The 26,939-nt window shown below is 39.5% G+C and overlaps 1 protein-coding gene across 1 annotated transcript in view; it reads left to right on the plus strand.

Annotated features, from left to right (window-relative positions):
- Window positions 1-681: 681 nt before the first annotated feature.
- The window catches only part of XRCC4 (X-ray repair cross complementing 4), a 776,985-nt gene continuing 750,727 nt past the window's right edge, over window positions 682-26,939 (plus strand). Inside the window, exons 1-2 of the mRNA XM_035014787.1 lie at window positions 682-1,008; window positions 11,013-11,073. The gene's annotated coding sequence lies outside the window, so the exon portion shown is untranslated. The remainder of the gene's footprint in view (window positions 1,009-11,012; window positions 11,074-26,939) is intronic.

A 26,939-nucleotide genomic window follows, 5' to 3' on the forward strand; every position in this document is an offset into this window, starting at 1 on the left:
TTCTTTTCTCTTTCTTCCTTTCTTTCTCTTTTTTGATTCTGTGGCATCACTGCTATCTTGTGGAAAAATTTCATGCAGGAAGTTGTTCGACTGTGAGTCAGTTTCTTTGCTCGAGAACATTGTCTGGGGCAGTAACAGAGCTATTATTTTTCTTTCTGCCTCCTTGTTATTATTTTTTTTCTTTCCAAAGGGAAATTTTGGCCAACCTCTCTGACCTGTGGATTAGATTTTGGGTTTATATTCAGCTGAAGGAAGCTGTCTTGCCTGGGAGTGGAAAGCATAGGAGGGGAGGGGAGGGGGTGGATTTTGGTTGGGAAGCAGTGCCCCCCTGCTGCCCAGAGGGGCTGTAGGTAGCTGTTCACCTCTCAATGTTGCAAGGTCAGGGGGCAACTTCAAATGCACGGGCAGTCTCTGTCTTATTTCTGTGCTGCTTGATGCCGTAGTGAATATGGACTATATTTCAGAAAGCCTGTATTTCTGTAGTATAATTGGACTACCTGTGTTTGTACCAAAAAAAAAAAAAAATACTGCACTTTAATTTTAGCTCACAGTTTTTCTAATAGGAATCCTAAGTTCAGAAACATCAAGGATCCTGTCTTCAGGGTCTGGTCTCTCACATTCGCCCTGTGGAGATAAGTCAGTGAGTCACATATACTCTGGAAGGAAAAAAGAAGTGAAAATAAGATATTGTAAATCTCATAGAGTCCAGAGATTTCCCATACTGTGTGCTTCTGCTTGCCCTTCATTATACTTGACTTGTTTCAAATGACCCTGCTGTTAACCTTCCAAATCAAATTTTCTTTCAGATTTTTTTTTCTTACATGATGCCATCATTCTTCTAGGATTCACTGAGGAACCTAATACTTCTATGAAAATGATACTTCGATGAAAATGATACTTCTATAAGAAAAATAACTATCACATGATGAAAACTACATAACATACACTTTTTCTTTCTGGCTGCTGTTGAAAGTTTCCTTTGGAATCTAGTGGTATCCTATCCTTAGGGTAGGTTTTCTAGTACATTAATTCTCTACAAAACTGTCTCCCTACTATGTGACTTTTTCTGTCTTTGTATTAATAATCCATTTGCATATTTATATTTTATTAGAACATAGTTCAAGTAATTTTTAAAAGGATTTCTAACTTACACAATATGATAGGATGTTATAAAAGAAAGATAGTTAAGACAAAGTAGAAATACATTTGTAAGATAGAAGTACAATTCTGGAAAATAAATAAACAAGAATAAGTAGCTTGTTTTTGATGAGGTGACATGACTCCTGAGTATCCTGAAAGTATGTAGCAACATACTTGTATCTTGATTTTGTAGTGCAGTTTTGTTCCTCTGTATGGAATCTTTCTGCTGGAATGAATTCAGATTAGCTTTAAAATTATTTCCATAAAAATTTATAGGAATATATTGAGGAAAGATTTCTCTGTTATTTATTTTACAAACAAACTTTAATTGTATAATAGGCTACTGATTTGAAGTTGATAATAATTTATATATATCTGGAATGAATTATGGCATATAAGCAAAGCACATATATAGTATAAACATGATATATAATATAACCTATTTAATTTAATTTTTTTAAAAAATATTTTATTTATTTATTTGACAGAGAGAGACATAGCGAGAGCAGGAACACAAGCAGGGACTGTGGGAGAGGGAGAAGCAGGCTTCCTGCCCAGCAGAGAGCCCGATGCGGGGCTTGATCCCAGGATCCTGGGATCATGACCTGAGCCGAAGGCAGACGCTTAACGAATGAGCCACGCAGGTGCCCCTAACCTATTTTTTTTAAAGATTTTATTTATTTGAGAGAGAGCGAGAGCATGAGGGGGAGTGAGGAGGGGGAGGGAGAGAGAGAGAGGGAGAAGCAGGCTCCACGCTGAGCAGGGAGCCCAGACAGGGGCTTGATCCCAGGACCCTAGGATCATGACCTGAACCAAAGGCAGTCACTTAACTGAGGCACCCGGGCACCCCTAAAAGACTTATTTTAAATATATTAAAATAATCAATTAGCAAATATATTTGTGTAATGTTCTTCATTAATATAGTTTATGCTAATAATTATAGTTGAAAATACTAAATCATAATTTAAAATAATGTAATTAACATTGTTGGCTATATTAGAATGATATTACTCTGATTAAATGAATGATAAAAACTTCAATAAATCAAATATTTCCTAAGTCCTGTCATATGCAAAGTACTGTGGCAAATAAAAAGAAACATTTAGCTAGGGAAGGTATTTAATATTATTAAATTTAAGTAACAGGAAAAAAATTACAGTTGATGGGAACATAGCCAAATGAGATCAGCAGATGGAAAGAGCATTGTGGGTTGAATGGTACCAAATAGATTTATAGGGAAACACTTGAACCTATTCATAAAGATCATAAATGTGGTAGACAGGATGGACACAAACATGCTGACCAGGTTGGTAGTCTGTGAATAGAATCTTTTAGCTTGAATCAAGATTCCTGTAGGAGAAGAACAGGAGAAGGTAAGTTGGAGATACATTGTGGAGAACTTGGAATGTAAAGGTAATAAATTTGAGCAATGAAAAGTTATTGAGGGTTACAGTGGTCATTTCTCACCAGGTTTATCTACCTCCACTCACAGTACATTTGTTGAGCATTGGCTCTTCATAAGAGATGCTGTGCTAAGTGTTTTAAGAAAGTAAAAAAATTAACAATGATGACTTCTGTCCTCAAGCAACTTCTGGTCTATTATACAGGAGAAAATACATGCACACAAATGGCTATTGACTAAGTCAGAATATGACAAGTGTTATAAGTAAGAGAAGTGTGTACCAAGTATGAAGATAAAACAGGGGAAGAGAAATTACTTCTAGCTGGGAGGATTAAGGAATATTTCAGGAGAGGGCAGGCATTTCAGTTGGTCCTTGCAAGATGGAAGGAATTTTGACAACACCTTCCCTCCATGAGGGGAACATGCTTTTTAAGTAGGAAAACCAAGGGCACAGGAGTAGGAAATTGCAGCACAAATTAAGGCCTAGAAAGTAGTTTAGCTTGGATATAATCCAAAGAGCATAAGGAGGAGTGAGAGGTAAGGGCAGAAATGTGGAATGAGGCCTGGACATGGAAGAGCTTTAATGCCAAGCTGAGAAGCTTGCACTTTATTCTTTCCAGGGATTCCCAATGTTGCTTTTTTTTTTTTTTTTTTTTTTTTCCCCATACTTTCATACTATTTACTTATGCAGCAACTTTTATTTCTTAACCAGGAATGGTTGGGGAGAAGGTGGAACTTAAAAAAGACCTCCCCTGAAGTTCTCAGAAGTACTTCCAGGGCTTCATGTCCTGGTGGTTGATACATATGGTGAATGATAAGAACCATACCCTGGGGGAATTACTAGGAAAGGTGAACAATGGGTGTGATGAATCAGAAAGAGGAAGTTATAGGAGAGAAGAACACTTGGGAGCTGTCACTGTGGTGCGGGTGGGTCTGTGAGGGTCAGAACTACTAAGTTCTTTTCTCCCCCTAGCTTGACATATAATTGACATATAGCTTTTGTGTAATTTTAAGATGATTTGATATATGTATATATTGCAAAATGATTTTTACAATAAGGTTAGGTAACACATCCACACCTTGCATAGTTTGTACTAAGTTTGTAATTAGCCTCTTATCAATCTACACTTTCTGCATGAGCAATGGGAATGTTAAACGGGAGACAGGTTTTAGACTTCTTGCCAGGGTATAATAGTATTCAACAGCTGACTAGATGTCGGGATCAAAGTTAAGGAGGAAGTAAGGATAATTTCATGATTTAAGTCTTTGTTAACTAAAGGATAATATCTTTCTTAAAAAGAAGCAAAACATGGAGAAAGCAGAATAGGAAGAGTTATTCTGGTTGTCTGCAATCTAGTGTACCTGGGTCCAGGATTTCAAGAGGGCAAATCAAGCATATTTATTTACCTGCCCTCCTTCTGTAATTCCATCGAGATCACAGCAAAGTGGTTGGGCTAGAAATTCATAACAACCAGGAGAAAGAGAGGCAGAGGTCATAAGAAGATGAGAGTTTAACAAATTTCTGGAAGATAGAACACAGAGAACTGAAGGAGACAGTATGGAGTAAGTAGCTGACTGGTGGGCGTATGGGAAATGAAAAAGATGTTTGGGCCCCAGCTGGCAATCATGGACTGCAGAAAACTGAAGTGATGGTTTGAAGGTTGGTCAATGTAACGCAGAAGGTGCATCCTCCTGTACCTCCATATGTACAGCAGCTCGGAGGCCTGAGGGCTGCAGAGCAGCTAGACCTGCTGGTGGATCTTCTCTGGCTGAAAGCAGTCCAAGTACCCCAATAAATCCCCCCCCATATATTTGATGATGTAAAAGAGTTTGGCAAGCAGTGCTCTGCAGAACTTAAACGGTTTGGAGAAAACTGAGACTTCTACCACTGTCCTCACTCTAGTTCCTTCCTGTCCACTCAACACTTAAAGACTCCCCAGCCCATGATTACATAGTTTGTGGTCATTCTTCCCACTCAGGGGAAGACACCTAAAAATAGTACAGAGGCAACCTCAATCAGTTATCTAGAATAATAAACCCAGACCTTTGTTCTTAAATGTGAATGGATATCCAAGATACCAGATAGTAGAGGAAAAAGAGTGGTTTTGAAAAAAATCAAGATAAGATAAGGAAATATTAATAAAAATATGTGTTAAATACATATAAAATATATAACAATATATATTGGCCCTGGAGAAGTAGAGGTAATTTAGGGAACAAAAGAGAACTTTTTTTTTTTTAAATCAAAGTCTAGTTGACATACAATATTTTATTAGTTTTAGGTGTACAGCGTAGTGATTCAACATTTATGTACATTACAAAGTGATCATCATAATAGACTTAGCTACCATCTGTCACCATACATGGCATACATAGTTATTGCAGTATTAACTACATTCCCTATGCTGTACATTGCATTCCTGTGTCTTATTTATTTTATAACTGAAAGTTTATACCTTTAAATCTCCTTCCCCTATTTTGCCCATCCCCCACCCCCTAGAAGAGAACTTAAAAATTTTTTTTTTCTATCAATATTGGCGAACTTTGAGAAGATATTACATCCATAAAACAAAAGCAGGATCCCTTGAAAAAAGAATATGGAAAATGAGAAATGAATCTTACAGATTCCAAATGACTGCTGAAAAGTAAAACTCTAAGACCATCAAGCAAAAATAGAGTCACCAAAGTGTGACAGACAAGATATGATAAATCTAGAAGATCTAAAATCAGATTAGTAGGAATCCCAGAAATGAAAAGCAGAGGAAAGAGAGAGGAAGAAACGAACAAAAGAATAAAGGAAAAATTCCCAGATCATTGATTAAGAGAATTCATCAAGTGCTTCAAAAGATGACTAAAAATACCCACATGGGCATGTTCTTATGAAATTTCAGAACATTTGGGATACTGATAATATCTTAAGTTTTACAAAAGAAAAACCTCACCTAAAAAGGATGGAGAATCAGACTGGTATTAGGCATCTGCTCAGTCACACGGGGTGTTTGAATACAATAGAGTAATGCTTTCAAAATTCTGAGAAAAAGTTATTTTGACAGAAAAGTTTCATGGCCAATCTATGAATCAAGTATTAGGGTAGAATAAAGACATATTCAGACATGGAAGAATTCAGAAAATTTGCCCACCATGCATATTCTTTTTGAAGACATTTCTGTGATAGCAAAATGAGGGAGAGAGCTGAGAAAGAAGACGTGTTACCTCAGCCAGATGTTCAGTGTAGGAGAGCCCAGGATGAGGCCTCCAGGTCATGAGTTGTCCAGATCAATAGAAGAAGTATCCCTTGGGCAAAGTAAATTTTGTTATATGGTTGAGGGTAAATTTCAGGATTTGGTAGAAGCATATATGTCTTCTATTTACAAGGAGAAAACAAGACAATTAAACATCTCATCCTCTCTGTCCTCCAAACCAAATCAGACACAAAAAATACAAGAAAGTCATGTTCCAAATACGAAGCAAAAAGAAATGTAACAGGATTTGAACAATGAAGACCACATCATAAAAGAATCCGTTTGAGGGTGAGGCAGGAGTGCTGTCTTTGGAGTCACCCAGTGTAGTGACATAGGACTTGTTGAGAAGTAAAGATAAGCTAGTGTATTTCTTGGCTTTGCAGTAAGTAATATTTAGGTAGTTACAATGACATAAATACTGTTTATTGGTTTTTAATTTTTAGAATCTTTACCCAAAACATTAAAGACAAGTATGGTTGTACAGAATATAAATTGTAAAAATAAAGGTTTAGGTAACAGGATTTAGAAGAGAGAGGAGGGAGAAGTGAAGGAAAGAGTAAGGGGCTAATACCTTCATCATTTGACCCAGTGAGAAGTCACTAGATCATTTCAGAAGTTGGCAGAATAAGAAACAGGTTTAAAAATCTTTAAAATTTTCAAAAGTGACCAGTAGAATAATTAATAATGATAATAACAACAGCAATAGCATGTAGGGAAGATGGGAGAGGAATGAAAGAAGTGAGCTAAGTGCTCATTTTCCGTAAGCTTATCTTTGATAAGTTAAAAAAAAGAAAGAGATAAACAACAGAGGAAATCAGAATGGTAAGGAGTGTTTACCTCTGGGGGACAGATGGTGTGGGAAATTTATTTTAGTTAAAATAAATGCAGTTTAGTAAAAATAAACACCTGAAAACCCAAAGAAAGAAAATACCAGGCATATCCAATGGTAGCTAGGTCTGAAAAATTTCTTATGGAAAAAAAATAGGTACATTTATTTACGTGTCTAAAATCAGCCTGCTTAGTTGGCAAAAGAAGAAACAGGAAGTAGACAAAAAGTTTAGTAAATAAAATCCAGAGGTAAAGTTCAAGAATCAGAAAATCGAGTTAGAGTGTGTATAAAAGCTAAATTTCAAGGGAAGGACATTTTTAGGTAGTTTCCTGCTTTAGGACGTTATTAAATTTTGTGGCAGTTTCTTAAGGATGTGGCAACTTCTGGTTTAAAGACTTTAATTTTGTTTTCTTTTCCTGATTATAAAAGTAATAGATGTTCTTGTAGAAAATTAGAAAATATTGAAAAATATAGAGAAACTCCAACCTAATTAGTATGTGGCACCTTACCACCCCACTATTTTTTTTTTTAAGATTTTATTTATTTATTTGAGAGAGAGAGAGAGCAGGGGGAGGAGCAGAGGGAGAGGGAGAGAATCCCAAGCAGACTCCACCCTGAGCATGGAGCCCGACTTGGGCCCAATCCCATGACCCTGAGATCATGACCTGAGCTGAAACCAAGAGTCAGACGCTCAACTGACTGAGCCACCCAGGCACTCCACCACCCCAGTATTTTCACTTCGTTCCTTGACGTACCAAATAAAACTCCCATCTCCACCCCCACCACCAGGTAAAAATCACTTACTAGCAGCTGAATAAAAATCAGTAGTCAAGAGGGGGAAAGTAGCTTAGCTTAGCTTGCTGATTATATTCTTGAGCCACTATCCAAACTTCCTGGATGTGGAAAACACCTCCTCCCTTCCCACCTTGGCTACTCTGGCTGTAGACTTAGGTGCCACTCTCCCAGTGGTGGCAGAGAGCAGGCAGGGTGTGAGAATGAAACGTCCTAAAAATTTAGTGTAAGAATCATCAGAATCAGAGGTATTCAAAAAGTGCTGATTTCCATAGCTTCAATTGGCCAGAGTGGAGGCTAGAAATCTGAATTTTTAATCAAGGACTCTTAAGAACTTGATACTTGATTCTTGAGTGTAGCTCATGGGCCAGCAACATAGACAGCCCCTGGGAGCTTATTAGTAATGAAGACTCTTGGGTTCACCTCAGACCTCCCAAGTCTGAATATACATAGAAATAAGATCTGCAGGTGATTCAAGAAGCACTGGGCTGGGTGATCTTATCTTTGTTCTGGGGGACCATTTTTTTTTGGGTAAAACACCATCTTGCAATCCACTCAGAACCAGAGGCAGTAGCTTCTCACCACCATCTCTTTTCTTTTCTTCCTCTTTGGGGCTTTAATCTTTTCACTGACATTCAGGAGGGTGCTCACCACTTGTTCAAGTTTAATTTGGTGCTCACCACTTGTTCAAGTTTAATTTGAGTCAGAGTCAAAGGAAGGAAGTCTTGCAGGATGGTGGGTAAGCTGGGACCAGTGAGGATGGATCTTCACGGAGAGAGCCTCTGGCTGGACCTGAGGGATCCTTTCCAGCTGGGTCCTCCCTTGTTCACTGCCGAGGAACATATTAGATACTGGTCACAGTCAGCAAGATCTGTGGTGTTTCTGTGTTGCATGCAGCAAGTAAACCGATTAGGTAAATTAGCACTTATTCTTAAATCTTAGCCCCAGGAGAAGACAAGCTGGAAACAAACACCATTCAGGTTCATAGCTGAGGGATTTTTGGTAGCTGATGTGCCTTAAGACATCAGAGGCTTGACCTCTAGGACACACTGATTATTATGGGATAGGTTCATTCAGGCCAGAAGATGTTTAAGTGGGACTCACATTTTTGAAACTCTACAATAGAAACCCTTTGATCTAGTTTTTTGGGGGGGGGGCAGTGAAAATTTAAAATTGTGTTTTCTTTACATATTTTACTTCCTTTGAAATTTTATTGAAAACAGTCTGGGGTGTGTGTGTCAAAGTTGTATTTTATTCACTGTTGTCTTGTCTCTTGCCTCTGGGCAAGAGTGTATGGGGTTCATCCTGCTCAACAATATGAGATATCTCCTTATTCTGAAAGCATTCTTCCTCAGAATGGACTGTAGACATTATTGTAACATGTGATGATTCAGTTGCTTAGCACACAGTTCATTCCCTGGCCACTCTGGATCTGGGTACTTTGTGCTTGTTTTGGGTTGGAGCCAAGTCTGAGCCACGTCCGTCTGCACGGGCTGGCCGGCTGTGCTCCGACTCCGGTCGGCCCTAGCTGTTATTCTCCTAGTCATCTTTTATCTTCCTGGGTAATCTTGGGCTTAATTTTGTTCCTGCCTTTAATACTCCCATCTGGCTTCTTTCTTTCTCTCTCTCTTTTTAAACATCTGTCTGAAACTTACATAGTCATCCTCATGACCAGTTGGTTTTTTAGAGTAATGCTTCTCTCCTTGTGTGGAGCTGGAGTCTGTGATACAACTCCTTATATAGAACACAGAAGAAATCAACTATGAGTTTATGTAACTCTTTAGATGCTGCGAGAATGTTCAGGTCATTTTCTTCTTTGGTCTTTGTGGTTTGTACCTGTTCAAAGAAGGAGTTACTCGGGGAACAGAGAGTTTGTCATTGGGCCCCTACCTCAAAAAAATCTCGTGTCTCCAAAGAGAATATCACTGTGTAGGCACTCTGTTCAAACTAATACAGATAAAAGTAAGATGTATTATATAAATTAACTGTTAGATTACTTTTCTGGAGAAAGTTTCTCTTTTTTTGCACTTATGCTTTTGTTTGTAAGCATCTCCTCTTTTTTAATCATTCATCTTCATACATTTGCTGAGAGATTAAGAGATCACAATTACAGGTAACAGGGTTTGCCTTCTGTTTACTTGGTTTTAGTATCAGTGACTAAATTTATCAACCTCAGTGCTTGCTTTAAAACATAATGGCAAATAATGGGGGCACTTGGAACTTCCTGATGTGATGAACATGTACTTCATGTTGCTTGTGTTGATGGTTACTGAACTATATGCATTTGTCAAAACTCATCAGATTGTACACTTAAAAACTGGTGAATTTTATTGTATACAAATACCTCAGTAAAAGTGATTAAAAAGAATTACAGTGCTAAGTAAAAATTACTCACATCTGAGATTTTCCTACAACACATTAGCGTTATTATCTTTTAGACCATCCAAAATTATCTTCTTCCTTTTTCCCTTAGGTATTGTCTTAGTTTAGGTTGCTAAAACAAATACCATAGGCTGGGTGGCTTATAAAAAAGATAGAAATTGGTACCGAGAAGCTGGGATGCTGCTATAACAAATACCTAAAAATGTGGAAGTGGCTTTGGAGCTGGGTGCTGGGTGGAGTTTGAGGTACATGCTGGAAAGCTCACATGGACACGGATGGACCTTTAAAAGTGATTCTATGGAGGGTTCCAAAAGAAAAGGGGGGAGCTGTAGAGAAAGCCTCAATCTTCTTAGAGAATCCCTTAGTAATCCTGAACAGCATGGTGGTGGGAATATGGATGGTAAAGGCTCTTCTGCTGAGGTCTCAGACGGAAGCAAGGAATATGTTAGTAGGCAGTGGAGGAAAGGCCATCTTTATTATCAAGTGGCAAAGAATTTGGCTGAATTGTATTTCTTCTGGTGTTTTGTGGAAGGTAGAACTTGCAAATGAGGAAGTTGGATATTTAGTGGAAGAAATTTCTAAGCTTCTCCTGACTGCTTCTAGTAAAATTCTAGAAAGAGAGAAATGACTTAAAGATGGAAAAATTAAGCAAAAAGAAAACAGGATGTAAAGATTTGAAAAATTACAGCCTATCCATATTGCAAAAAATGAGAACACTAAGGATGTGACCAAGTGACCATTTGATAAGGAGATTAGTATGGATCAGCCATCACAACAGAAGCCAGGAGGTATTCTCTGAGGCAATGAACAATGACCCTGAAGTCATGCAGATAATCAGACCTGCCACTCCCATCACAGGTCCAGAGTGCAAGGACCAGGGATTGGGGCTGGGGCTGCGGCTGGTTGGGTTGGGCAAAGTAGTTTCAAAGGAGGGGCTTGTGTCACCTGCAGAACTCAGAGTGTGCTGAGATTTACGTGGAGGCAGTCTAATTGGTGCCAAGGCTCTGCCCTACCACACACACTGTATCTGGGGTCAGGTCTGTCTGGCTCATAGGACAGTGGGCATGTCCTTCATGAGTGGGCACTTGGAAGGGGTGGCTGGTGCCCAATTCTGCATATTGACTGTTATTTATTAGTACTATTGAAGTTATGTATGAGATTATTTAAAATTTTGAAAAGTATCACATGGTTAGAAATATTTATTATTTTATTCCACATTTTACAGGTAGATAGAGGAAATCTCAACTTCTCTCCATCAATTCAGCATTGGAGAATTCATCTTAAAGGTAAAACTAACATGATAGATGATATTTGTATATTCTTAGTTTTTTATTGAGCTTGAATAATTTACAGACGTTTGATTGAAAACTTGCTCATGCTGGTGGTTGGAATCCAATTTGCAGTAAGTCACTTGTTCATTGCCAAGGTTAACAGTTTCTAAGCTACAGAGAGATGAGGAAAGCATTTGTAGTCAATAAATTACAATTCTCCCCTTTTTGAAAAACATCATTCTAGGTTTCTACATTTCATTTATTAGCTCTGTGGGTGCTGCTCCCTGCTATTCTACAACTAGATTACTTTTTACTGTGGCCAACACCAAATATACTTACCTTAGTATAGCATTTTTTAGTGTTTTCTTTTTAAAATTGAAATTTGGAGTGCTGAATACTTATTTACTGCCCAAAGTTAATGAGAAATAGAAAGCATAGTGGTTAAGCACATTTTTGGTCAGATCATATTTCAGTTTCTGGTTGTGTAACACAGGGCATATGATTTAACATATATGAGCTCAATTTGTTAATCTTTAAAGTGGAGGTAATACTTGCTATTTCATAGGATTGTGGTAATAATTCAATAAGATAGGTGACGTAAGGTGCTTAACATAGCACCTACTATGTTGTAAGCACTCATAAAAGACTAGCTCCCGCTGTTGTTAATGATGACGTTTGTTGTATTTTAGCCACCAGCATCCATGCTTTCCCTTTTGGTAGCTCTATCCCAGTTTTCTTTTGGCAAAAAACCTCTCTTCTATTGTGGGCAATCTTGTTGGCATCATAATTTAAGGGGTCAATATCTGTCCTAAAATAGTTTAGATTTTCTCTTTTGGAACCTTGCTGCCTGAGAGGGAAGATGCAGGAACAGAGGCTGACCTAACCAGTGCCTGGGGCAGACTCATCCTTGTGGCAGCTTCGATGAGGTGGGAAAGCTCAGGAGCGGCTCTGGGCTCTACCCAGCATGAGCCTGGGTCTTCAGGCCTTTGCTTCTCTAAGCCACACCATATCTTTGCAGTAAAATATCATTTGTTAAAGTTACTCGGAGTAGTGTTTGTTTTTTACAACCAAAGAATGCAAAACAGTATTAATTACATAAATATGATTAGGACTAATTTTTCAAGGCTAGAAAACTGTGCTGAGGTCTGAAATACATTATTTTTTGGATCTCCTATTATATTATTCTGCCTATTCTAGGAATCAGTGAGCAACAATTATTTAGAGGACTTCCCTTGTGGTAAGATCCTCACTGATCTTCACTACTGTACCATACTAGAGGACCCCAGGCTCTGTAAACATTTGCTGAATTAATGGAGGAATGTTCTCAGCCTATTTACATCATTTTGGGGTTACAATGGTGTTTTGATTCTTTTATGGGAAGTAGACCTTTATTATATACAGCTTCTTCTGAGTATAGAATTATATATTATGCTAGTACTTTAAGAGTATTGTTCCACTAATCCTCACAGTGATTTCAAGAGGTGGGTGTTTTTCATTTCCATTTTATATTAGTAAACTGTCAGATAATTTAAGAAAATTGCCTAAGGTCACATACTTAGTAAGAGACAGAGCCAGGGTTTGACAGAGCCAGCTCTACCTGATTTCCAAAGGATGTATTTTTCAGTAGACTATGGAAACCTCTAAAATATCTCCTTTATTTCATGCTCTTTCATTTCCTGCTCTTTTCATTCACACAATTGTCTGGCATCCTATTTTTGTGCATTTCCTTTGTAATACAGGGAATGATGTTATGATTATCAAGGAATGAAACTGACACCTAAACAAGTAGGTTCAAGCTAGCATGTCTACATGAGTGTTGTCCCTTTCAAAGTGTTGATCTTGGGAGGTTGTGCTTTCTGTTACTCAGCATATTGTCTACATGTCTGAGTCCTGTTCTCTTCAATGTCCTTAATGCAGCAACTCTTTTTTCTTTGAGAAAGGATTTGATCTTTAAAATAGCCAAAGGCATTTGTAGGGCAATCCGGTTAAAAAGATGGACAATCATGTTGAGAGGGCCATTTTTAGTGAAAAATGAGATAAGAGTGTAACTATTGAGATTGTACAGTTGTGGCTTTTTAACTGTTCTGAAGACTGCTCCCCAGGAGGGATCCCTAAACTCGCTTGTTTCATCCAACAAATGTTAGGGCCTACGTCAATCACTGAATATATAGTGACCAACAAGATAGACATGAGTCTAGTTCTCATGGAACTCGCAGCCTTGCAGTGAGCACAGATATACCAAACTGGATTTTTAATACATTTGTGAGACATGCACTGGTGTGTAGGAAGAGTCCAGGCTGGGATGAGTGCCCTGTCTTCAGGAGAGTCAGGACATCTTTCCTGAGTAAATCGCCAAGTGGCGGGTGAAGAGAGCATGAGGCAGGATTTTTCAACCTCTACACTACTGATTTTTGAACTAGATAATTCTTTGTTTGCGGCTGTCCTTCGCATTAGGAGATATTTAGTAGCATCCCTGGTCTCTACCAACTGGTTGCCAGTAGCATCTTCTCTAGTTGTGACAGCCATCATTGTCTCCAGGCATTGCTAAATGTTCACTGGGGGCAAAATCACCTGAGTGAGAGTCACTGGTGGAGGTGAAAAAGGAACATCGTGTTCCATGCAGAAGGAACGGTATATGCAAAGCCCCAAGATGGGAAGGAGGACAGGAAGCATTCTGGAAGAACTGAAAGAATGGCGGTGGATTATTGGGGAGATAGTCATCATGTTAGAATGGTTTGTGGTCTCCCATAATGAAGTCAGTCATCCCTGACCTAGTCATCTCCTACTAGTTACACCTCATACTTAGTCCCTGTCCTCATCTTTCTCTTACTCCTTTCTTTCCTACTCCTGTATTCCTTCTTCCCCCCAGGTTTTTGTAGAAGCTACTAGTCTCTTTGTCACCTAAGCCAGGACAGTCACCTAATGCCAGGTCATTCTGAACTCATATACTGAATATCCAGGTAAATTCCTCTGTAGCAGTCTCCTCCTCAACTAGTTGGTGATCTTCTCATATTAAACTGAGCACACAATTAAAACAAAAGTGTAGTAATAACCTGCCAAAAACTCCTTTAGTGAGGGGGAGGGATTTAAACAAGAGGTCAGGACAAGAAGCAGGGGCTGTCCTGTGCATTGCAGGATGTTTATTTTAGCAGCATCCTTGGTCTCTCCCCACTAGATGCCAATGGAACTAGGGTATTTACAAATTTTAACACAAATAAAACAACTTTTTGTTGTCGAATGGGGAAAACAGCCACCTTTGCAAGACTTTGTGGTTATAGTAAGGGAAACCGAAGGAAACAGGCAGCATGGACATGGTGAACAGCATGTAAATTATAGGTTGGAGCTGATCCTCAGGGCACAAAGGAGGGGCCTCCGTAGCCAGAGCCTTCAGGCATTGCTTCGGTTGGCATTGTCGCCAGCTGACCTAAGGGAGCAGTACAACTATGGCCATTATCACTATGGTCCATGTTGTGAGAAATGTTAGAAAACAATGCTAGGTAACCAAACTTGCCAGAAAACTATAAAAAACGGTATAAATTGATCATGAACGAGTGGTCTCTTTGATTTGTAAAAGCTTTGCAATTCAGGACTATAATTTAGCAGCTCTTCTCAAGAGCTATGGTTATTCACATTTTAAGTCCTGTCCATACAGGTGACAGCTTAGTTGCTTGCTGTTACTGCCATAGCAGTGCTTTTGGCAAACTGCCTTTCAGGTGGCCCATTGCTCTTTGTCATTGAGAACTATTTCGGCATTCTCAGCTGAATGGCAGCATTCCTTTCAGTGGGAAAATCATCCACCATAGCTTTCTTTTTTCCAGTGGGAGTTGATTATAAGCCTCTACTGGTTCATTTTGTTCCTTTATGAGCCCCACAGGGTGTGAATGACCCTGTTTGAAGCCTGTCATCCTCACCAGACTGTAAGGTGGGAGCACTGCACCTGTTTTGTTCACATAGCATCCCTGCTGCTCAACAGGCATATACTAGGCTCCTTGTAAATATGTGTTGAATTAAGACAGTCATTGATTTGGGAAAGTAGAGGAGCCCAAGGGGAAAAGACTCCATAAAGAGGAAGCAGGGAGATGAGAGGAATTGGATTTTTTTTTTTTTTAGTGGACATAGGATGGATCTTGGGTCCTTTTTACTTACCCCCTTAAAGGTTTAGTTGACTCTAGCTCATATCTGGGTTAGACAGAAGTTAGTTGTGATAAGAATTTGGTTATAGTTTATGGAAATGAAAAAATAACTTTGCTACTTAAAAATTTTTCTTAATTAGTTACTGAGGATATATTGTGAGAACATGAAGTTCATGGCCTGGCCTCTCATATCAATGTATTCATACCTAGTTGCATGTGAAACAGTTAAGGAAGGTTGGGTCACCTCAGAGTAAGATAGGGGAACTTTCTGTACTTCAGTTAGCCTGAGCTGGTAAGGAGCCTGAACTTCTTAGGGTGAAACTTGTCTCCCACCCCTCATGAGGTGGGGCTGGGGGTGGGGGACTGGCTGCTTCCTTGTCCTCTGCCTAACGCACCGTAGTCTCTTAACTGGTTTTCTTCTCTTCATGTCTCATCGCCTTTCCATGCTCCATTACAAAACATGTCTGAGACAACAGAAAATCTGTGGTGGCATTCTGTTTAGGGCCAAGCCAATACTAAAAAACAAGTTACCTTTAACAGTTGCAACTTCGCTTTTGTGGGCATCGAAGTTTAACTTAGAAGTCATGGTTGTGAAGGCAGAAGCTTTCCCACAGGAATGAATATAGGTTGTATTGAGGAGAATGTTTCTTTAAACAAAATCACAAGTCACTGGTGGTTAGTGAATCATTCCCAGTTAAGATTCATGAACAAAAACCCTCTACGTTGAGTGTAGTTGGACAGGATTTCAATTTAATTCAACAACCACTTTTGAGTAAGACCGGCATTTCTGTCTGCTCTGTCCCATATATAAGAATTGCCCTCGATTACATGGTGAGGTAGTGTGAGGTATAGAGAAATTGTTTCTGACAAACATTACTGTTTGGAAATTGAACCTACTTGACCTAAATAAGGTCAGTTATTTTCTGAGAGCTCAGTGAGGTTAGAATGAAATTTGTAATTTGAGTTGTCTATAAAATAGAGAAAGAGAAACATAACTCAGAACATTTTACCAATTCTTGCATCCATTCTGTACCTTAGATGATTATACTTTTTATTTCCTCCAAATAAGATTTTAAGCCATTTGTAGGGAGGCAACTGGGTTTAACAAGTATTCCCAAGCATATATTGTAGTGTATAAACTCGGTAAATACTGACTGACTGAGAGGATGTGTGTATTCCCAAGGGTGCGTCCTCAGTGCTTGGTATTTTTCTGTGAGAAGCAAACCCAGTGTTGAAGCATAGTTCCTTTAGGTTGGGATGGTTTCCTGAAAAGTTTCAGCAAAATGACACCGATTAGCTGCCAGACTAATTGCTCTCCGCCACCAACCTTGTTTCATGGGCAAACTGTGCCCCAGGGTGAAATAACATGCATACTGAGGCAAAATTTCCAACATGTGCTCCTAAACCTTGAATCGGGAAAGTGACCTTTTGGCAAACAAATGTTCTTTCACCTTCACTGTTTAGAAGTTGTTAACACTGGGAGGGCTACATGATTGATGCAGGAGCTTTCCTCTCTTCTGTGGAGTAGGTTTCTACTCTTTCCCCCTCATAGCTGTGAGCTTTTTATATTGTTTTCCCTTGATAAGGTGGCTGGGCTACCCATAAATTTGTATTTTTTAATGACCTGGTGGTTGCTGAAAGAGTGTTATTCTGCTTTGTAGGCTTTTGGCTTTTCTTCTGCAACTTACATTGCTGGCTAAACCTTTTATGAACATGTCCTACTGTGGGTAATCTGCTTGAAAAAAAATTAAAGCTGGATCTCTTGCTTATGGTTGAGCTTGGTTGTCACAGGCAAATGAAAATATCTTTTTTGAGTCTGTTAAGGAGAACAGATCTTTTAAAGTCACTTCTTTCAATAACCTTCAGTTTTCCAAGTGGAGGATGGAGAGGATAGAGACCTCAGTACCAATTTTCTTTAGTAACTTTTGATTTGGGGGCATGAGCGAGGATGGATATTTCCTCAAAGCCTATATTGCACATACTGACAAAGGGGGAGATAGAGGTGTTCTAGGAGAGTGATCAAGAATGAAGACTCCAGGGTGAAGTATATGACCTTGGGCAAATTACTTACCCTGCTTGTACCTCAGTTCCCTTGCCTGTAAAATGGAAATAATAACAGTACTTACTTTTTAGTGTTGTTGTGAAGAGTACATGGGTTGATCTACGAAGTGCTTAGGCCGGAGTGCCTGGTACTTTGTAGATGTTAGCTGAATGTTAGCCATTACAGGTTTTCCAGCACTTCTGCAATCCTAACAGCTTTAACATTGAACAATGGTCATTTTGTTATTTTTAAACACACTTATTTGGTGTCAAAACTGAACCTAAACTGATACGAGACTATTTTTGTCTTTATTTATGCCATTTAATGTGAATATTTGTAAGCTGCTGTGGAAATATTAATGCATTTGATGTGCAGTGCTTCCCAGTCTACCAGATAGGTTACACATGTATGTTGTATGTACCATATGATATTTACAAATCAGAAAAATTCTGAATTCTGAAACACGTCTGATCCCAAGGGTTTCAGAGAAAGGGCTGGATGTGTGCTGAGATAAGATAGTATATTGGCAAAAATATTTGCTGTTTGATCATCCATCCTGCTTCTTCTTGGTTTCATCTCCTGGTATTTTCTTACAGGAATTAAAGAATATAGAAATTTCTCAGGCTGTTCACTCATTTATTAAATATTTATTGAAAACCTCCTGTGTGTCAGACAGTCATGGTCCCTTATTTTCAGGGGCTGATTGGCCAGTGGTAGCTGGGCTTTATCGAGGGCCTACTATGTGCAAAGCCCCGATCTAGGCACATCATTAACATGGTCTTTGATTTTGAAGAGTAGTCAGTTCTTACAGATGAAGGAACAGAGATTCAGAGATGCTCAAATCTGGTGAATGCCTGAGCTGGGACTTTAACTCTAGTCTGAGTGGCTCCATGGCCTCTGTTCTTTCCACCTCACCGTGTTACCTCTTCTAAGAGCACAGGGGCCTAACAGCTCTTAACGAGGGTCTTGAGATTTTAATCTCTTTGTCACATGCCATGTTGTGTATGGCCTTGCACACAGGAAAGGCCTGTCCTGGGGTGGGCTCACTGGGTGCCATTCCCCTTTACCTCCCGGGGAGGGTTGTGTCACTATGTGCAGGAAGCACGTGAGCAGCCAGTGGGCAAAGCCTGTAAGCTGCAAATGAAAATTGTGCAATGGGCTTTATATGAAATATTGGAAAACTGCAAAGTGACTTTTATTTAAGAACTCCTTGTAACATTTTAATGGAAATAAAATGTATATACAATAAAAATCAAAGATCTTAAGTGTCCAGTTCAGTGATTTGGGGTGTGCATTATGCATCTGCATACTTACCACCCTTACTACCTTATCTTCTTCCAGTCAAATCTCACCCCAAAGACACTATTATTCTGAGTTCTCTCTCCATAGTTTAGTTTTGCTGGTTCTTGAGCTTCATATAAGTGGAATCAGACAGGATGCACTGTTCCGTGTCTGGCTTTTTTGTACAGTGCACTGTTTTTAAGATATATACACATCGTGTTTATTAGGTAGTTCGTTCCTTATTATTCTGTGTAGTATTATATTATCTGAATACACCACGATTTATTTTTCCATTCTTTGACTGTTAGACATTGGGGTGGCTTCCAGTTTGGAGTTACTGAATAAAGCTGCTATACACATTACTGTACAAGTCATTTTGTGGACAAAATTTTTCGTCTCTCCCAGGATTCCTAGGATAGGGAATTGCTAAGTCATGAGCTATATTTAGTTTAATATGAAACTGCCAAACAGTTTCCAAAGGTTGTTGTACACCAGTCACACCATGAATATCTGAGAGTTGTAGTTGTTCATGTCCTTGCCATCAGGTGTTGTCTCGAGCTCTCACAGTGGGTGTGAAATGGTAGGTCACTGTGGTTTTAATTTGTATTGATATGATGATTATTGATGTTGGGTATATTATTATATGCTTGTTGGCCATTTGTGTATTTCCTTTTGTGAACTTACTGTTGAAGGCTTTGTTCATTTTTTAAAACTGGGTTGTTTGTCTCTTTTTTATTGACTTTAGAAGTTCTTCATATACAGATCTTCCTCACCTTAACAGTGGCGTTACATCCCAATAAACCATTGTAAGTTGAAAATATCTAAATTGAAAATGTATTAGCTTAGCCTGCCTTAAATGTGCTCAGATTACTTGTCCTACAGTTGGGCAAAGTCACCTAACACAAGCCTATTTTATAATAGAGTGTTGAATATCTCATGTAATTTACTGAATATTGTACTGAAAGTGAAAAACAGAATGGCTATATGGGTACAGAATGGTGGTAAGCATACGGATCGTTTACCCTTGTGATGGAGCGGCTGACCGGAGCTGTGGCTTGTTGCTACTGTCTAGCATCATGAGAAAGTATCATACCACGTATTGCTGCTAGCCCGGAAAAAGATCAAAATTCAAAATTCGAAGTATGGTTTCTACTGAATAGATATCGCTTTTGCACCATGGTAAGGTCAAAAAGTCTTAAGTCAAACCATCGTAAATTGGGGACTGTGTTGAGATACAAGGTTCTTCTTTCTCAGATAAATGCATGTATAGCACTTCTTTTTCCCCTTTATGTGGAAAACTACAAAATCATTTCATTAAAAGTAAAATTTCTTCAGGAGAGGGGTTCTGGTGTCTTCCTCATGCTGATTGAAGTATTTGTTGTAATGTCTTCCTATTTCAAATAATGGCAATGTTTGCAATTGACAAGAGAAGGGACATTTGCAGAATGAAGTTCACATTGCTTGTGGCCCCCAAATTATTCCCCTTATAGATGCTCCTCTGAAGTTGTGATGGGAATATGTGATTCACTCACCAAAAATTTATTTTACCCAGTTTAGGATCATACTTATTTAATTAGGGGAAGTAAAAATTACTGAGCAAATTAAAACAATAAAAACTTAAGACTTTTTTTTTTTTCCAAAAAAGGAACTTTTAGAAAGGTGTTGTAATTGTTTAAAAGTTTTCTTTTTAATTATAAAAGTAAAACACATTTCATGCAGAGTAAGTTGGCCAATATTTTAAAGAACCCTGAACGTTAAAATGGATAGTTAATTTAAAAAGCAAATAAAACAGCTCACAGATTTCCGACTTTTAGGAGTAATCCCTATTTTACTTTGTTAGACAAGCCATGCTATATTTCTTTCTGAGGAGAAATGTATTAATAATTCAAAAGATATCACTAGAACTGGACTTGTTAATTTCCAACATCAGCTCCGCTACGTGTGCCTTCATGTTTGAACTCTCACCTAATCCAAGAGGACCAAATAAGAACTTAAGACCACAGTTAGGGGAAGGAAGCATGTGTTACAGCCAGGTTTATCCTCTCAAGTATAAACTAGCTGTAACCATAAAGCAATTTTTCCCCATTCAGCAAGTAGTAAAGTTGGATGACTATTCTGAGCTTTTTCTCCCATCCTTTGGGCTTGGTCTCTTCAGGGACAGGACATGTCTAGTGCATTTAGTGGTGGGTTTCTGCCCAGGTTGCTCTCCTAGCTCCTTAGCCATATTCCTGTCTGAGTGACTTCTTAATTCATGTGTCATTGCTTCTGTTCTGGGCTGAATTGTATCCCCTCAGAAATCATATGTTGAAGTCCTAACCTCCAGTACCTCAGACTGTGACTGTCCTTGGGATAGGGTTTTTCAAGAAGTAATTATGTTAAAATGAGATCATTAGGGTGGGCCCTGATCCAATATAACTCGTCTCCTTATTAGAAGAGGAACTTTGAATGCAGATAGGTGCAGAGAGAAGACCATGTGAAGACACATAGAGAAAATGATCACATATAAGCTAAACAGAGAGGCCTAAGAAGAGACCAACCCCGTCAATACCTTGATCTCAAACTTCTAGCTACTAGGACTGTGAGGAAATAAATTTCTGTTGTTTAAACCATTCAACCTGGGGTTCTTTGTTATGGCAGCCCTAGCAAACAAATCAAGCCTCTAATGGACCATCACTCTAACACCATAAATGTTAAGTTTACGAGGTTGGGGCAGAGACTGAGCTAAATGGCAGCACATACATTACTCAAAGGCTTAGAACAATTACATCAATCACTTCTCTTTTTTACCCTATTTAGTATTTTTAAAAATAAAATAATTGTAGTTTATTTGATGGTTTAAAAATATTACTTAAATTTGGATTAATATGTATCTCCTGAATTCTACCTGATTTTCTACAAAATAGGTAGTCATGTGAAATGTATCAAATAAATATATTTTTAAACTTTTAGAGTGAGGGAAAAAAGTCTTCCTTTAGATGTTTAACCATAATTTTTTTTATTCTTGGGGGAAATTACTGAACATTTCTGTGCTCCAATTTCCCTTCTAAAATGGGGGGATAATGATAGTCCCTACCTGATGGAATTTTTTGAGCATCAAATAAGATTTTTACTTATAACAATGTTGATACAGGTTTATAAGATAAAATTCTTTGGAATCTTAGTGATTTTCTAAAGATTTAGCAACTCATGAGAAATCCACACACACTTGCCCACATGCATGCATACACACATTTTTTTTTCTTTTCTTAATATACTTGTGCTGATTTAATACCAGGACAGAAAGAAATTTTCAAGACACGAGTACCTACTCTGAGAAGTGGTGGTCTAGTTTTCATTCCTTTTTAGCATTCTGAATTGCTTGCCTTCAAGAGGGAGCTTCTGACCCTTCATAAAGACACACAGGCCTTTCTACTGCTCTCCATCTGGACTTCATCACTTAAGGGAGAGGCAGGGACCACTCCTGGGGACTGACATTTGGTCCCTTTTTTCCTCTCTCTTGCCCTTTGTTTCCTGAAGTCTCCAGAAATTGAAGGAGGTCATTTTCCAAAGATCAGTAAAAACTTGCTGGTCCTAGTTCTTCAAACATACATGGAAGCTTCTTCTACTCAGAAAATTAGCCCTGCTTCAGGAAATCCATTAGAGTTAGTAAGCTCTAAGAGAAATATACCTCTCAGCCATTGACACCTCCAAGTTCATTACTCAAATCAGATAATCACATTTCTCCTCCTGGTACCAAGCTGGAGGTATGTGGTGTGTGAACACAGGAATGAATAGGAAGGGCAGGCCTGAGCAGCAGGAAGATACTGGAGAGTATAAAGAGGTTCTGGGGAAAGAGAAAGAGCCTTGGGAACTGGAAGAGAGTATTTAAAGGAGACAGCAGATAAGCTTGTGCTGCTTGAACTATTATTCCGGGCCCTTGTTGCCTAACTGGGGACAGAGTTTCTCTATTAGTCTTCTTCCCTGCCTCTCCCCTCCCTCCCAACACACATTACTGAGTTATGGGTGCAGGGCTAGCTTGAGTCATAGCACTGAGGTAGATGAAAGTTACCCTTGCAAGTCTCATATTTTATCCCCCATCCCCACTTCTTGCCCAGGACTGTTATCTCCTCAGTCCAGAACCTACTGCTTCTTCTTACCTGGCAGGGTCAGGGTTTCCACTGGGACCCCGTATTTGGACTTGTGTTCTCTCCTCTAGAAATGCTCAGCGCATCCTCAGCCCCTCATCTATTTCTCCTACACAATCAGCCCAAATGTCTCTTCCTAGGGAGGTCTGTCTGAGCCCTAGAATGAGGTTAGGCTTCTGTATTACATATCTTCCAGCAGTATAAACCTATACTTCCCAGTGCTTACCTTAGTTGGCAATGGCCCATTTATTTGAAGGAGTCGTGATCAACGTCTGCATCCTGTACTGCGCTGTAAACTGCATGAGGGGGTTTGTATTTGTCTTTTTCTCCACTGCGTCCTCAGACCAAGCATGATGCCTGGCATGAAGTAAATTCTTGATAAATATGAAGAGTAAACTAATGAACAAGTGAGGGCCCCTTGGAGCACCCTTTGCTTCCTCTGCTTGGTGGCCAAAGGATGAAGCCTTCTTTAACTTCTAGTGAGGCCGGGAAGTGAACATGAACTGGAGTAGTTCAGAGGAGGAGACTAGGCCATGTCAGAGCTCTGGCCCAGGTGGCTCCTTTGTCCGTGCACCTTGGGAACATTTGATATGGATGGGTATAGCATGGGTGGCGGGTTGCCGTGGGGCTGGTTCTCTGTAGGAAGTGCTTGCTGGTGGTTATGGAGAACACAGTCATGATTTATGCATTCATAAGATCCTTCCAGAGGAACAGAATTCATTAGAGGCAATTTGGTTCTTTCCCCTATAATTTCAACTGTTGCTTTCTCCCATGAGGGAAGACTATAATAACCAAAAACCTTATTTGGGCTGATTTTGCAGTTGTTGACAAATGGTACAAATTTGCATTTTCTCTGGATTTTGCACTGTGCTAAGTGTATTCATTATATGGATATAGCTCAAAGCCTTTAATAGAATGACTTATTTCTCATTTTTGTGGTTAGTAAAAATAGAAAAACAAAGTCTCACTTACTTTTGTAGTCTGTTGTGGAATTTTGATGATTTGTTTGAAATGAAGCTCATTTTTCCCCCCACAACCATAAAACAATTGCCAAACCTCACTTTGATGTATCAGATGCATGAATTATAATGATGATGCTTACATCTCTGTTACCTACAAAACTTCTGTCTATGAGCATTCAAAAATATCAGTGCGTTTTGGAAACACTTGCAGTTATTTGGAATGTCATTTCTATTTCCTGAGATTGGAAGCTAGACTGTTGAGTGTTGAGTGAGAGTTTCTGGTGCTTGGTGCTTCAAGATGAGGGCATGGGCAGTAGAGATGGGGGTAAAGGTGTGAACTGAATGATTTACAGTCTACTTATTTAATGTGCAGGGAGCAAAAATATAATTACATAACTGAGAACCAGAGACCTTATCTCCTGGCTGAAATGAATCTCATCCCACTGAAGATGTGAACTTCACAGTCAATCTTACTACTTCCTATTTAGAAGAGGCCCTCTAGGTCAATGGGAGTGCACTGGGAAAAGTATTAGAAGACCAGTTCCAACTCTGCCACTTCTTAATTATGTGACATTGGCCAAGGAATTTAATCCGTGACATCTCACTTCCATCTGTAAAATGGAAATTGTAATAGCTCTCCTAACCTACTGCATAGGGCTTGTGATGACCAAATAAGACAGTGTAGGTTAATTGCAAAAGATTGTGCAAATAAGATATTATTTCACTATATTATTTTCTGTTTTTATTTTTACATATGTAGTCCTATTCCCCAATCTATTCTATGGTTTCAAAAATTTGCCATACTTATTAGTCATAGTACAGTGGGAGAAGCAGGACCACTAGGAGACAGAGTATGTGAGATTTGTCATTACAGGCGTTTAACTTCACATACTGGTTAAGCAGGAGTCCTTGTGTTGGATGCTAGAGCCTAAAGTCTACTGGGTGGGCAGTCTGGGAGGGAAGATGGATATAAAGTGGAGAAGAACAAGGACAAACAGGAAGCTGTAGGCACATACTGGAACTCAGGTTAGTTCTTCATGTCTCCAGCTATGATGTGTCTGTCATGTGGGAAAAGCTGGTGTCTTTCATCATGAAGTCCAGCAACTGGATAAGCTGAAGAAGAATCCAGGGGAAGGTGGAGCAGCTGCAAGCCCCCTGCTGCCCCATGCCAGTGTGTTGAGTCAGCTGATCAGCGAGAATGTACGAGAGCTACAAAAGCATCTGCCTCTCCCTTTCAAAGGTGGAAAACAATATAGGTCCTCTAAATTTCATTTCCATGCTCTAAATCTTGCGCAGCTATGTCTATCATGGTACGTCCTTTTCATCATGTCCATGAACTATACAGATAGGGTTGGCTACATGATGTGTGGGGCAGCACAAACAGAAAATGTGGAGCTTCTTGGTCAAAAGAGCTGAAAAACTGCTTTCCTTTATTTCACAGTCTTTTTCTGGATATGTCATGGTGTTCAGTATTTGCTACTTAATGCCACATTCCCTAACTTATGGGATACTCATAGAGTGTATGCAGACCTCACAGGCACCCTGGGCCCTGTCCCATGACTTGGCACTCAGAGCGTGTATGCCCGCCACCAACCCTCCCTGTCCCATGTCCTGGACCCCACTGGGGGTGGCAAAAGTCTATATAATGGGGAAGGGGAGTCCCAGGAAGCCAGGGAGGCAGGGGCGAGAACGTGTGTGAGCCAAGGCTGCAAAGCTCTAGAACATTTTCCACTATCCTACTGGACTTCACTTATAAAATACAAATTCAAAGATAAAACTAGTAAGAATTTCAACACAGAGCCTTAAACCCCAGCATGGGTTCTCCTTCTGGGAACACGTCTCTGTGCAGTTGTACTGTTTGCATGATCATCAAGCTTGTCCTGCTTACAGGGAAGGGATTCTGGGGAGCGTAGTTTGGCCTAGCCAAGTTGACGCATTACAAGGCCACCACACTATCCACTCTGCCTACTTCCTGCATTTTTTTCAAAGGGCTATCATTACATATTGAAGCAAATAAAATAGAAGGTTATAAACATAGCCTTGTTATTTTTCTGACAGTCTGCCATATGCAAGCAGGTACCTCACTATGGCACTACCACCCATCTTTCTCAACTGCTGTTTCCCCAAGGACCAAGACTTGATGTAACGTATTTGAAGACATACTACTCCCCTATGCCAGTCCTTTCTAAGTGAGAGATCTAAATTTTACAGTTGGGTTCCACAAGCTAATGAGGATATTTGTATAATTGAATTTCCTAACTCAACAATGTAGTCTGTGAGATTTTTCAGGTGAGATGTTGCACAATGCACCTTCACCACCTTGTTGGGAAAAAGAGTGCTCTATGAGCTTCTACACTCTTACCTGTCTGCTGCAAGGCCCTCAGTGCTCTCTATGTGAGGTATTTCTCAAGGTTGTGTTGGCAGAGAGCAACTCTAAGAGATGAGGCAAAGGCTCCCTCTGGGACAAATAGCAGGTTTGCCATAAAAGTAGTGGATTCCCCAAGTTTAGTGTTTGTATTTGTTTGCTAGGGCTGCCATAACAAAGTACCACAGCTTGGATGGGTTAAACAGAAATTTATTTTCTCACAGTCCTGGAATCTAGAAGTTCAAAATCCAGCTGTCAGGAGGGTTGTTCCCCTTGGAAGCCTCTCTCTTGGGCTTGTAGATGGCCATCTTTTCCCAGAGTCTTCACATGGTGTTCCCTGTGTCCTAATCTCCTCTTCTTATTAAGGCACCAGTTATATTGGATTAGCTCCCCCGACCCATGACCTCATTTTAACTTACTTTTCTTTAAAGACCTTGTCTTCAAATTAGAAATGACAAGCAAACTCAGAATTTATGACCTAGTCAAAGTGCCTTGTTCAGGTGTTGGATGAGTGTAGTATCTGTCATCATCTCAATCCTCTGTGGGCCCTCCATGTCAGAGGAAGCTTGGCTCTTGCTGTGATGGAGCCTGCCTGAGCAGAGATTGTTGGCAACATCTTCTTACAAGATCCTATGCCAACATCACTGAGGTGACTGTTTATCTCCAAGGACATGCATGGCTACTGCTTGAGGGCATCTGTGCTGTGAGGTAGAGGGCTGCACTTTATTGAGAGGCCTTCACTCTGCAGAGTTAGAGGATGGTGCAAAACCTTTTGCCAGGAAGGCTGGTAGGTAGAGAAGGCATTCTGAGTTCACAATTTAATCCTGCCCTTCACCCCATCTCATGGGCTGAACTGTCCCCCACTTCCAGTTTCATATGTTGAATTCCTAACCCCCCAGTACCTCCCTTGGAATGTAACTGTTTTTAGAGATAGGGTCTTCAAAGAGGTCATTAAGTTGAAATGAGGTCACTAGA

Source organism: Mirounga leonina, unplaced genomic scaffold (genome assembly GCF_011800145.1).
Source record: "Mirounga leonina isolate KUSES-001 unplaced genomic scaffold, KU_Mleo_1.0 Mir_168, whole genome shotgun sequence".
Taxonomy (NCBI): Eukaryota; Metazoa; Chordata; class Mammalia; order Carnivora; family Phocidae; genus Mirounga; species Mirounga leonina.